Source organism: Pollachius pollachius (assembly GCF_949987615.1).
Source record: "Pollachius pollachius genome assembly, chromosome: 2".
NCBI lineage: Eukaryota > Metazoa > Chordata > Actinopteri > Gadiformes > Gadidae > Pollachius > Pollachius pollachius.
Genome location: NC_136935.1, coordinates 39,413,241 through 39,426,737, shown reverse-complemented (window position 1 = coordinate 39,426,737; position 13,497 = coordinate 39,413,241).

The following is a 13,497-nucleotide window of genomic DNA, read 5'->3' as shown; positions in this document are numbered from 1 at the left end:
AAAAAAGCACACCTTCTATATTTCGCAATGCTGGGGATTATTTTCATTTATTTAAAGTATTGTTAATCTGGAGGTCAGAGATTAAAAGCCCTGAGGTCCCCTCCATCACCTTTGAACCCTTAACGTACCAGCTGCTCCATTTCCCAGCCTCACGTCTACTGTTCAGAGACCCTGACCCAGACCTTGACCCTGACAACACTGCATACATTGACTTCTTATCCACTGCTCTGTGGTCCAGTGAAGCTGCCCCGGCTGCTCTTCTCCATAAATGGGTTGCAACTTCAGAGCTTAAATACTCATGCATGGGTTACATCCATTTATGGATGCAATACTTTAAAGATTTTAGGACCGCATGTGGAGTTCATTCACAAAAAATACACTCCATCCCATCAATCCCAAATCAACTTAATTAATAAGAAACAAATATATGATATCTCTGCGTATGACCCATCGGTGTGTGTTAATGTTATGTGTGTTAATGTTAGCTATACTATTAATAGTAATTTCACCACAAGACCAATAAAGTATGAACTTTGTGGAAAAATGTGAGCTGACGGTATATATATATATATATATATATATATATATATATATATATATATATATATATCTTCACATTTGTTTTCACCTAAAATGTAATAGTTAGATGTGAAAAAACCTCAGCTTGGTTATTTTATAATACTTTATAAGAGGAAGATTTCTGATGCAAAGCAATGAAACGATGACATGTAGTCATCATAACAGCTGTCATCCTCTGACGGCCCACTGACAGTTGATCAGGTCAGGTTGATAATTCCTGCTTTTTTTTCTAGCACACAGAGACATCCGCCCACCCTCAAATCAGCTCACCCAGAGAGAGATGATGAGTCTCCTTCATGCCTTTATGAGTGGAGAATATTCTGGCACATCTCCGCCAACCCCCCCCCCCCCCCCCCCCAATCGACACTGTATGATACAATGCGGCTGGATCGGCCCTATGGAATAGACAAAGAACTGCATCATGGGATTCTTTGTGAGCGATACTCAACGCCATGATGTTATGACTTCGAGGGTCGTATACTGTCGAATCCTAAACAAAAATGAAATATACCTTAACCTTTGGCTCAACAAAACTTGGTTGCATGAAAAAATGCAGTGACAGTTCTAAACACAACGTCTCCCGATAATGACATGATTTATTACTAAACAAAGATCAAAACACCATTACTACCACTGACATGACCACGGTCCTTTACTTCCGAAAGGGAGGCGTTCCTTGCAATGTGACGTCCAATGTTTACCAGCCTTGGTGAGGCTGTTTTGACGATGACATTGAAATTCTTCAAAACACACGCTACTACCCTGAAAATGTGAATGAACTATTGAGTAATCCTTTTCTTTGTGAAGGAAGCCTCTTTGCAGGCCGTCTGTCTAGCAGACGGCAGTCTGCAGGTCCCCAGGAGCAGTCTTCTGCCTGGAGACTGTATGTGGAGTGTAACTAGCAGGGGGTGCTAGTTACACTCCACATGATTTGCTTATGTGGATGCATTTGGTTTACTGTTCTTCACCGTGGCGTTTAAACTGAGCTCGGCAGGAATGATTTCTTCAGTACATAACAAAGGGGAGTAGAATTTTAGTTTAGGTTAGGGAGCTCGAGTCCCTGCCAAAAGGTGCTAGGTTCAAAGCCCAATGATTCCAGCATACCTGTAGGCATCCCTGAGCAAGATACCTAAAATCTACCAACAAATTAATGACATCAATATATAAATATAATATATCATATAAAGAAATGTTGCTTTGGATAAATTACTGCTAACGGACTACATAGTAAATAGTATTTCCAGTCTGAATATTGTTGGCAGGGCCAAAAATCATGGAAAAGAATCATAGCAAAATCATGGATCAATCAGGATTGTAAAGTTCAATCCATCTGTTTGACTGACTTTGAATGTTTGAGTACCTTTATTCCATACAGCGCCCTAAACACAATCAGAAAATTCCACTCAGTATCTACCCATCGCACATTAAATGTTTCCCTTTTCGTTTGGATCTTCTAAACCTGAATACCCTTCATTAACAGATTGATATATGGGCCAAAACCCCAAATCATATCAAAGTCATAAAAGCTAAGTTATGCAAAAGAGTCCTCTGACCAGAAGGGTGATGGAGGAGGAGGAGGAGGAGAAGAGGAGAAGAGTCGAGGAATAGGAGGAGGAAGGAGGAGGAGAAGAGTGGAGGAATAGGTGGAGGAAGGAGAAGATAGGAGGCGTAGGTGGAGAAGGGAGGAGTAGAGAGGAGAGGAGGTGGAGCAGGCAGGAGAGAGGAGGTGTAGGTCGAGAAAGGAGAAGAGAGGAGGTGGAGGAAGGAGGAGAAGAGAAAATGGGTAGGTGGAGAAGGGAGGAGGAGAAGAGAGGAAGTATAGGTGGAGGAGGAGAAGAGAGGAGTCGGAGGAAGGAGGAGAAGGAGAAGAGAAAAGGTGTAGGTGGAGGATGGAGGAGGTGGAGAAGGAGAAGGCGGTTAATGAGTAAAAGAGAGAAGGAGGTGAAGGTGGACGAGGAGAAGAGAGGAGGTGTAGGTGAAGGAGAGAGAAGGTGGAGGAGTAGGAGGCGTCCCTGGTGGTGGTAGAGGTACTGAGGAGCACTAACACTGCATGTTATGGTAAACAGCAATCCTCTGAGGGCTCTACAGCAGGGAGAGGAACGCAGACAAAGCGTGGTGAGAGAGAGCTGGAGGGAGATGGAGAGAGAGAGAGATGGAGAGAGAGAGGGAGATGGAGAGAGAGAGAGAGAGAGAGAGAGAGAGAGAGGGTGACAGGGCCAGAAAGGGAGAGAAAGAGAAAGAGGGGGAGAGTGTGTTAGAGAGAGAGAGAGAGAGAGAGAGAGAAAGAGAGAGAGAGAGAGAGACTGCAGAAAATAAACTGAGATTACGGGCTTGGCAGCTCCTGGGTTACGGCAGCAACCTTGGCGGTGTTTATTTAGAAACCTGCCTCGCTTCCCTTCCCCGAGACATAATGTATGGCGCCCTCACCTCGCGCACATTATTCGCCCCGCTGCAACATGGCTCATATCGCGTCCCGGCTTCATCCCCGTTGCTGATTTACCGAGCGCAGCCTTCCCTGGCCACCGCCGGTTAATTGCGGTTGCGCGGAGCAGCGTTAATTATCCAGTTAGCTGCTTCCCCCTGACAGGGCCCCAACACCGTCGGAGCCTCCCGGGTAAAACGGTTTGGTAGGGATGAGGACGGCTTGACAAAACAAAGGCCCTCAGCAGGGAGAGGTGGCGGAGGTGCACTGAGTGTGGGATCTGTCCTGTGGGTGTGAGGGAAACATTCACACGATGTGGGTTGGTTCAGAGGGTGAAATGAAAAGGGATGGTGAAATGTGGATCCCATTGATGAGTCTTCCACTCTGCACTGTCTCATTATATGGCAATCAGTGGAATTAATTTACATCTTTTTATTTTAGAACGGCACTCGAAACAACGCTAAATGAGGCTGAGAAACGTCAGAGAGTGGCCACGCTGAAAGTTTAAATGGTGTGAAACCTAGTTGGAAAAAAAACTTTGGGAATCGGAAAGACATGGGAAAGTGTAAATGCTTTTCAACCCCAAAACAATGTCGAACTATTTCGAATCTCATTTGGACTCACGGGCGAATCCATCAAATCAATAATATTTACTGTTATCACTTCTTGAAGCTCTAAATTCGTTCAAGCGTTGGATTGATCCAACAAAAAAAGGGGTCGTGAGATGGGATTGGACGCCGCCGAGTTTAGTTGGACCCCACTGATGAAATTGATGTTGCTATTGTAATTCTGCTACGGTTTATTCTAGTGGTCCATCCTTCACCATTTCAGGAAACACAGCGATTGTTTGTGACAGTTGGTTAGCCTTCTCCTCCACCGTCTATTGTGTTCAACAGTCAACCAGGCAGCAACCACTCATCTATTCCTGTCCTAGACCAAGGTTGTGATAAGACGTACAATACGTTTTTCTACATAGGTAGCCTAAAGCCAAAAATGGCTGTAAGTAATTATTGAAACATATATATGTTTTCCAAAAAACGTGGTTAACACTGTTTTACAAGATCCTGATTACATTTTAAAGCTATTAGAAATTGCAACTCAAAAAACCTTAAAAACTCCTAATACAATTCTGTCAGAAATCATGTGATTTATAGATTTAGACATTTATTGCATGGAATGGTAACACACTTTAGTTTGATTGTATGGTTCAACTCTTTTCTGGTGCTCCCTGCCGTAGGATTTAAAGCATGACATACAGATGTCAGATACAGAATACCAACTGCATACAAACATACGACAACGGGGAGCACTTTACAATCCCCCATTGGAACAAGAGATATCTCAACCCATTGTGTAGATTACATACAATACTGAGCAGAACCAAAGCAAGTGGAGGCTGGGATGGTGAAACACAAAATTCAACTTCGTACACTTTACACAGTGTGTGTTTTCAGACGGAAGGTCTTAAATTGACCGCCTATCAGTTTACATATATTTGATTGGACCACATTAGCTGTCAGCTGATAGGCACGCTTTACTTGAGTGTCCTGGAAGAACTAGCAATGCAAAATCAACGTTTACAAAAATGAATGGAAGTAACATTTTTGAAGAGCGTGTTTTAAAAAAAATAGCTACTAACGTAAAAAGCTATTTTATCGACGTGGTTCAAAAATAACTATCAAAAAACAATACCAATCCTCCTATACAATATTCTTCAGGTTTAAGAATCAAGAATAGGCCTGTGCGTTTTGGAGGTGTGTGTTTTGACAACCACATTTGGTGCTGGCATGTTAGCATGATCGCGCGTGAGTGGGTGAGCGAGCAGCCGTTCTGTAACCAGAGCTATCTCCGCCACACCGAGCAGAATCAATAAGTCGCGTTCAGAATGTGCCTCTCCTCTAAGCAGCCATAACAACCCCGGTGTGTCTGCTCTTAGCCTTCTCACAGTCTAGGGTTGCTGGTGCTACCAGTGCAGCCACACCATTGGACCATGAGAAGACCAGTTTAGCTAGCTCTGTGGCACTAAGGATGTATTGTAAGGCGCTTTGGATAAAAGCGCCAACCAAATGGCTTATATTTGATATATTTACTTTTTATAGGATATCTGGCATTATAGGACGTTGTTTCTAGCGAATTTCTTCGTAAAATTGTATTTGATAAATGCACTCTGTTGAAACACAAGGTTGGAATTATATGTATACACATTACATTCTAAACCTTCAATAGGCCATTCTTTTTGGGCTTTTTTTCAATCAAAGGAAGTCCAACGAGAGATAAGATGTGATATAAGAGATAGAGTGACACCCTCCTGACGGCATGTTTGACCTCTTCTTGATGGAAGCACAAGACACTGCTTTAAAGAAGGCTTGCAGGTCAACCATGATGGAATAAATCTAAGTGAAGTTCTACCCAAAGTTTTACCACTATTACAACTGCTGCAACTGCTGATACTACAACTCATAGTACTAGTAGTAGAAGTAGGAGTAGTATTTCAATAACGGAGAATACAGAGCCTATGAATAACGATTGATATTTGTATTTCTAAATGGTGACATCCAAATAAACTAGATCTACAACAGACAAACTAAATTAGAAAGCTTGTATAACTAAGATTCACACCTTGTTGGTATATGAATCTGTCTCTAGCATAAAAGAGGTAAATCAAGGTTATAAAGAAAAACAACTTCTCTGTGTAGTATCATCGACATGCTATTTATAGCTACTTGCATGGAACAACTTCCAATAACCGATCAGAGTCAAGCTGTAGTTTTTTCATTGATGATTCTAAGATTCCTGTATGTGTTTTGTTTTTCTATTCACTTCAATATGAAGAGATTGGACGAATATAAAGATGAGCACAAATATGGGAATGAACAAAAGCCCCATAGAGTCATCAGCATTATGGAGATAAACATCCCCTATGCTCAACCATAAATAATCTTAAAATAGGATTCACTGTAAATCTGAAATGGCCATAGAGAATACAGATGACAACTATATGAATATATGGTCCCATTTCAAATTAGAATCATTCTGCTGGGCACAGGACTGAACCAGTATCAAAACAGTTTTTATACGTCAAAAAATAAGTGCAATATTAGCATTTGTATTTTCAGCATTTGAACAATGCAGGGAACCTGTTTATCGAGTATCCACCATTATCTACGTGGATTCACAATAATAACAACAATAACGGCTCTGAATTTGTCTCAGCAAGACATGGTGGGGCAGAACACTAGAAACCAAAGCCCTAAGGTGTCAGCTTAAAGGCGGAAAAAAACAAAAATAAAACAAAAATAAATAAGAAGAGGCTTGTCTATAATGCAAACACGCTAGGCGAGCCAGCGGTGGTGGCTCTGGCGGGGCTAAAAGTGTCAGGGAGAGGGGAACCGTAGCCAGACACATTACAAGGCTCTCTAATGAGAGAGCCGCTCTCTCCCTCCCCGCCTCTCTCTCTCACTCACACTCACACACACACAGCACCGCATCACCACCTCCCTGCCTCCCTCGCCTCCCTGCCCACCCTCCCTCCCTCCCTCCCTCCCCCCCATCCCCACTCCCCCCGACCACCGGAGAACAACGCGTGGCTGGAATTAATTGAGAGGGCGATGATGGCGAGCGAGCTCACGAGCAGGTCATTACCGCACGCCTGCGCCGCGGGCTGGAGCGCCCCAACGCCACGCTGCTCGCACAATTCCCATGATCCCTCAGGAGGAATAGATAGCGGGAAAGGGGGAGGGGGGGAGGGGGGGTGGGGAAGGGAAGGGAGGGGGGTTGGGGGATGAAATAGGGAGGTGAGTAGAACTGGAAGGAGGGAAAAGGAAAAAATGGTAACAGGAGTTGAGCAGCCATTTCTTTGTTAGGGAGATGGGAAAAGCTGCATTTTAGAACTGTTTGCTACATATATGATTTACAAAATATATTGTAAATGAATAAATATGTAGTTATTATTATAATGTTATGTTAAAAAATTGTCAATGAGTCCATTGCTCTTTTGTTTATTGTTTCATTGTTGAGACTGGATTTATGCTTTTCCCCCCCTGTGTGATTGCTCATATAGCCATACAGTACAACCTGGAATATTACGATAATATATAATATGGAACATAACATTATAGGAAATATAACTGGACTGAGATATTTCAGAGAAGCCTCATTCTTGATATCATTGAGCTTATGTCTAAAGCACATGAACAAAGATCAATTTTATATTTAATGTAAACGTTACAAATAAATTAAAAAACAATCTGTACATGCAGATATGCAAAATATGAGAATGCTGTATTATTGCTAGTGGTTTTGTCGGTTATCTTTTTTCACATTTCATATATTGATATGCTTCATAATCAAAACAACAACGAAAGCTAAGGGTTGTATTTAGTGCTATTAACGTTAAAATATCTTGCTCTTTGTCACATCCTTTGTGTGGTGGCGGGTCTGGTAACAGAAAACAGCTCTGGAGAAACCCAGCAACGTCAGATTAAATACATTGGACACATTGCCCTCTAGTGGCTCTTTACAGAATGGCACGCAAACAATAATAAGCTATCGCACACCAATTGGAGTTTGTGTGGTTTAACAAAAGTTAAAAAGGTTACTGAGATTAATTCCACACTAGCAGAAGCCCGTTTTTGTTATGGAAAAAAGGCTGAAATAAAGCAAAACATTTAATCTTATTTTAATGTTAATTTATCTTAATAGGCTAGCATTTAGATTAATTGACTTCACAACCAAGCCTTTTCGCAGGATTCTGTTGTTTGTAGCAAGTCAAGAAAGAGAAAAGACAGTTACACAGCCAAATCATTAGTGAGATGATTAAATTAAACACATATGTATCTATAAACACTATATGGTATTCTGTGCACATGTATGCCATATGTATATGGCTAAACTTTTCAATCAACGATGTCTCCGAAATCACCATCTCAGATTTGCATTGCAGTCTCTTCTGCAGCATGTAAACACATTTATGCAAATGACTGTAGCTTGTTGTTGAGTTTTGAGACGACGGAGTGGGTGGTTGTGCATGTACACGCATGCACATAAAAAAATACATATATATACATATATATATACATATATATATATATATATATATATATATATATATATATATATATATATATATACACACACACATATACACCACACGCACATATATATATATATATATATAGGGAGAGACGTGGGCAGCAGAGGTGACCAAGGGCAGAGCCAAGGACTCGACCCAATCACTTAACAGGCTGTAGAAAGTGCTGCTGTGTCGAGGAACAGCTGTCAGCCCCGCGCGCCCCCCCACTTCTCTCGATTCCCAGCGTCACCTTAATTCGTTTTAACGACTCCCCCACAGGTTCCACTGTGCGAACGCTTCAATGATCATTATTTTTTCTACCAGTAAATTATTATATATATTTTTTCCAGTTTTGTTCATGACAATTAAGGTGAAACGGCGCTACGAGCGGAGGAAGCTTCTAATCAGCCAAAACAAACAAGCATAGCGACGACAGCTATCCACCGCTAAGTGCGTGTCACGCCACCGCGCGTCAGTGACAGGTGAGGGGATGACTTCACGTGGATGATATCTGCACACACTCCCCCCAGCTGCCTGCTATTGAATAGATAAGCAACTGCGCACGCAGCTGTGCGCTGAGCGGCCCAAGCACAGTAGTCGGCCCGACAGGTTCCCGTCTGGTAATCAACCGTCTCACCATCTTAATACAGCGACTGTTGTGTGTTGTATGGAAATAAACTATCATTGTTGCTGACCTAATGTAGCCCGCAGATGAACCACTGATTGTTTTGTCCCAAGTGGTTAAGGAACTGTATATATTGTCCCATAGTTAGAATTCTATAATCTATCTGCATATTGTCAGAATCAAATATTTTAGATTTTGGACATTTACTTCGATGTCTTCATTTAACCAATCCTTGTTTTTTCAGCAGTATTGCTAAGCACCGTAAACAAGCATGTGTTTGGAGTAACCTGTGGTATTGTTATCTGTGTAAATGCCATGTCTGCATTAGAAGAACAAGGAGCAGCAGTCATCGATGTTCGATCAACTGCCTGACTTTCACACTGGTTATAGATATAGGCAGCGGTAAGGGCCAACATCTGTCGGTATGACCCAGTGTGTGCAGGACACAGAGGACTGGCCCACAGCCTGGCTCTCACAGGACCGCTGTGTCGGGGTGTGAGACAAGTGGCCAGACAGTCGCGTGTCAGCTGTCTGCACTTGAACCCACAGCGTTTCTGCTGTTCCCCATGGAGGAGAACACACAAGTGTTAACTCATGACATGCTCATGAGTCAACTGTAAGTGTGTCACCGTGTGCAGTGCGAGATGTTGGTGCCAGAAGTGGCATCAGATTATGAAGGCATGCGATGAGAAAATAAAATGCTCGCTCCTTTAGATCCTCCTATAATTATTGGCTGATAACTGTGTGATTAAAAATATAACGGAAAGAACGATACTAAATTGGGGATGAGAGAAGAAACCCTAACCTTCTTATCCATATGGGATTATTTCTGAATATACAATCCACTGACAAAAAATTGATATCAATAATTATGAATTGCAAACTCCTGCAGGCCTTCTTTACTTAGGGTTAGAAGATAAGGGTCTCCAAACACAGAAGAGGAAGTATAGTGGGCTGCTGCTGCTGAGTTCTGTTTTTATGAAGCCATAGAAAGCATGTGGATCTGGAACAACTCAATACAATATAGTTGTCCTTTGGTCATTGCTAGTATACAAGTACATTTTCATCTTTAAGAATGAAACGTTTTTACAAATGCTACTTAAAATAGCCCCTTTTAATCTTTGAACACATAAGCCTCTATTTTGTATCCTGCAAACTAGTGTTGGATTGTAAAATGCAATAATTTGATCCGATACATTAACCTTAAAAAAAGCATGTGTATTAATTATTTTATTGCTTCGCAATAACAAAAAAGGAATAAAATTCCAACTGTTGGATAAGTCATAAAGACCTGTTATAATCTCCGATTCCTGTATCAAATATACAGCAGCGTATACCAATTTAAATTTCTCATACTCCACCACCAGGTGTCACTGTCTGCCCCGACCCAAGATGCGGTTGCATTTATCGTATATGGGTTGCATGTTCTATCACTAGTATTGGACACTTCCAAGGATTAACAATCCTGGGAAACCTCTGTGATTTCCCTGTAGCGTAGATGCAGCATGTTGTTTTTTATTCAACAAGGGAGATACTCCTATCGTCAAAGTGGATGCTGTTACTGTGGAATTCATTACCTCCTACTCAAGTAAAAGTATTAAAATAATTCATAAGGAAGCGTCATTTTTTTCTGGTGGCAGTGTGGGTGCATAAACCTGTTGGTTGAGACAAAGCCAAGGTTGATGAGCCGGTTTTAGTCTCTTAACATATCTCTTATTGACAGCAGTATTTAACCTTTCCTGTTTAAAAAAGCCTTTCAGTAAAAAAAATTAAGTGAGTGAAAATAGAGACAAACTAATAAAAATGCTGATATTGAATTTTCCGTAGTACCTCAACATTGCACTCACAAACACACATGTGTATCCAGGGCATTGTACCTCAGTAAAACAACAACCACCCTACAGCATATTGGCCCCTGGCAGGACACAGCAGTGTTTGTCACAAGAGCTCCAGGAGTAATCATATAGGTTAGAGTAGGAGGAGAATCCGCTCCACACAGCTGGTTAAGAGGATTTTTCCCAGGCTCAATAGAGGCCTGTTGTATGGAGGCTCTGGCTGGGAGGCTGGGGGTTGGCTGTGACGGCAGGGGCAGAAGCACCTGCAGACAAACGTGCGGGAAAGTGCCTCCCAGAATCAGTGGGTCACCCGTGGAACAACGGTGGGCAACTGATTGGCCTTATCCCACACTGCTGGGGCCCACGGTGGGCTCTCAAGTCGACTATTAGATAGCGACAACCCCGACAGCCCCTGATATCAGGATAGCGAGAAAGATGGGCCTTAAGTCATGAGAACTGTGGAGGAAAACAAACGCAGATGACCGCAGAAGCCGCTAAACAAAAAGCAACGCAGGCGTCCAGTGAAAGAATGTAGGAAAATGTAACTCTCTGTGTTTTCACACACCCATATCTTCTCAGATTATTGTGCAGAATCTTTTAGATTACTCTTTCTCTCCCTCGATCTCTCTAACCACCACGACCATTAGAATTCTCTCCCACCCCCTGCCCTCCTCACCCAGGACCCCTGCGGTCCCTTCAACAATACGGCCACGCGAGAGCCCCACTAACGACTCTCCCTTGTCCTGTAAGATAAGCACGGGAGGGTGGGTCAACAGTAGCCCGCATTTTACCCACGCTGTTGTTGTGCATTGGCCTGAGAGGTGGATATCCAGTCACTCGTCACACGTAATTTATGTGGCTCTATGTGTGTGTGTGTGTGTGTGTGTGTGTGTGTGTGTGTGTGTTTGTGTGTGTGTGTATTTGTGCCTGCAGGGGGTTGTAATTTGCCTCTGGCGCTCCAAACTAATTGCGCCGGTGATTGGGCCGGGATGAACTCTGAATAAACTCCAACGACCATGATCCTCCAGGGTGGTAGCCATAAAAAGCAGTGCAGAGTTGTGACCTGATGGTGTGTTCCTGAATCCTCGGCGCCAGCCTTCCGAGTTGCACTTTTGACGTCATTTCCGGTCTTCAAGCATTTGTAGCGTTCCTGTTAGTCTTTGTGATTGTGTCATGAAATTGGCTAGTCATTTTTTATTGTTAGCTACATTAGCCTCTTTAGCAAACCAGCCCAAAACCAAACAACACAACTTTACAATGTATTGCACGCACAGCAAGACCATGCAATGTATAAATTGTTGACTGGAATAAAGTAGCAATGTAATCAAGTGTGTAAGAGCATTTAAAATCAGCATTAAAATGACCAATGTGGTACAAATACAAAAAAAAAAACATCTCTTCACGGGCGCAGCCATTTTGTTGAGAGCGTCATCACTGCTCTCGGTCTACTCTCAGATTTCCGAAAGTTGAAGACAGAAAGGTGGAGTGCCTCAGAGAAATGCTGCAAGAAAGCTGGGAGATCTTCGACTTTCGACTCTGAAGCCTGGCGTCCGAGGATGGAGGAACACACCATGAGTTCTGTGCATCGGCAAGCAAATATTTCCTAATGTGCTATAATAGCCAATACTAAAGGCAGAGCATAAGGGGTTCTCAAACAATACTAGGTTCACATGGAAGCGAAGGAGTCAAAGAGTTCCTCTGAGCAGCACAGTGGCTTTGGTTTGTAAATCATCGGTGTTAAGATAACGAAACCAGCAGGCCCTATACGTGCTGACCCTCGCACCCCTCAAATAAACAGTTGTGCTCTAAACCCACCACCCAAGCCCGGCTTGTGCCGAGGTGTGAATTCAGTCAGGTGGCAAGTGTGCCTGTATTTTGATTGCCCTAAATCACTAGAAGGCCTAACTTGGCAGAAGAGGGAGACAGCAGCCCACGCCCCCCTCCTCCTCCTCAAGTCCCCACCAAGGGCTCCCCCTCCCATCCCCGCTAAGCTAGGAAACCCAGATAGTGTGTGATTTACGCCCAGGTGGCTCTCTAACGAGCCGCGTATCTCCGTCAGAGCGTGCCTCCCCCTAGTTGTTTTAAGGTAAACCGCAAGGAGTAATTAATTTAGGATTATTTCTATTTACTTGTACTTCACTCATGGAATCTACTGGGTCACTTCCAAAAGCCTTAGTGGTTGTTGAACACCATCAGGTATGCCATCTAAATAAACACTATCATTAGTAGTTTAGTAGTAGTAGAAGTAGTAGTAATAGTATTATTACACAAACAATACACATGATCATTGTGTTACGGCTACTGTTATCATGTGTGTCACGGTACACCGTTGTAACCATTGACAACACTACGCTATCTAACCGTTTCTCACTTGGCATCCTGATGTTTCAAAAAAAATTGTACAAGCAAGTTAATGTTCTATATTTCGGCATTCGCCAAAAGGTGCACGTGTAGACAGAGAGGATTTATTTTATACACTTACATTAACTCATGACTACACCCACCAGTAGATTTAACACCATCTGCGCAGTTCTTCCATGAAACAATTCAGTTTGCTGTGATGGCTTGGGGGCATTTTAAGAGCTGTTGTTATTGAAAACGAGAGAAAGAGGAGGTTTTTACAGGTAGTTGAGGACTTTCATTTTTAACTGCTTTTGGACTGGGGGAGGGCGGATGCAGGGATTTAAATAGGCAAATGTGTGGTGACAAGCCAACCTGTGACAATGCAGACAGAGAGGCTGTAGTTACCATTCAGCCTGGAAAACAAAGACACGCACACACACGCGGTCTTAGGGGTCAGCGGAGCAGGCGGGAGCCGGGCTAACGTCTATTCTCCAGGGAGCTCTCTGGCTCTCTCTGACATCACCTCTTTCTCCTGTTACTAATGATCTCCTTACACACTGTTGGACAAACTCTGATATGTCCCAACACTCTCGTGTCTGGAAGGAGACCCAACCGGTGTGCC